The sequence below is a fragment of the Sinocyclocheilus rhinocerous genome, unplaced genomic scaffold (genome assembly GCF_001515625.1).
Source record: "Sinocyclocheilus rhinocerous isolate Xijiao unplaced genomic scaffold, SAMN03320098_v1.1 C35566189, whole genome shotgun sequence".
Taxonomy (NCBI): Eukaryota; Metazoa; Chordata; class Actinopteri; order Cypriniformes; family Cyprinidae; genus Sinocyclocheilus; species Sinocyclocheilus rhinocerous.
In genome coordinates this window covers 1-530 of record NW_015755981.1, presented here as the reverse complement: position 1 = coordinate 530, position 530 = coordinate 1, and the positions used below count along the sequence as shown (strand labels likewise).

Below are 530 nucleotides of genomic sequence, written 5' to 3'. Positions count from 1 at the left end.
CCTGTGGCTGCCAGACGCACATCAGGCATGTGAAAGTCCCTCTGTGGTGTGACACAGCAAGAGCAAACATTACCTGAAAGGTTTCAGAACACAAACACACACACCTCTCTCTCTCTCTCTCTATATAAGATTCAAATTAATTTTTTCTTTGGAACAATATGCATGTGTAAAACGTGCATGCGATTCTGATTTTAGGATTTTAACTCATACTTGGTCATAGTCAACATCATGGTGTCTGTTCCTTTCTGGTTCAGTAGAGGGGGGTTGAGATAAACTGGAAGGTAACTCCTACAACAGGAACAGATCATATTAAAAAAGAAAAAGGGTAAGCTTTGGTAAACAAACAGCAAGAGAGAACTCACAACAGGGATTTCTTGTCCTTCTACTCGGCCTCTCTGCATTGCAGGTGACATCAGCTTGTTGAAATACAGCTCTAGTTCCGCATCACAGAGCTGGTTCACATCAATGTCATCATCTAGAGGACAAAAAGTTAATTTAAATCAATTACTGCCTTGGTTCTTTTGAGCTTC

General features: G+C 40.8%; 1 long non-coding RNA gene across 1 annotated transcript; it reads right to left on the bottom strand.

Moving 5' to 3' along the window:
* Positions 1 to 7: 7 nt before the first annotated feature.
* LOC107734953 (uncharacterized) lies at positions 8 to 443 on the bottom strand. The gene is made up of 3 exons (XR_001639233.1): positions 363 to 443; positions 211 to 288; positions 8 to 41 (listed from the first exon to the last, which is right to left on the bottom strand). It is a non-coding gene; the product is annotated as an uncharacterized LOC107734953 (long non-coding RNA).
* Between the last annotated feature and the right edge of the window lie 87 nt (positions 444 to 530).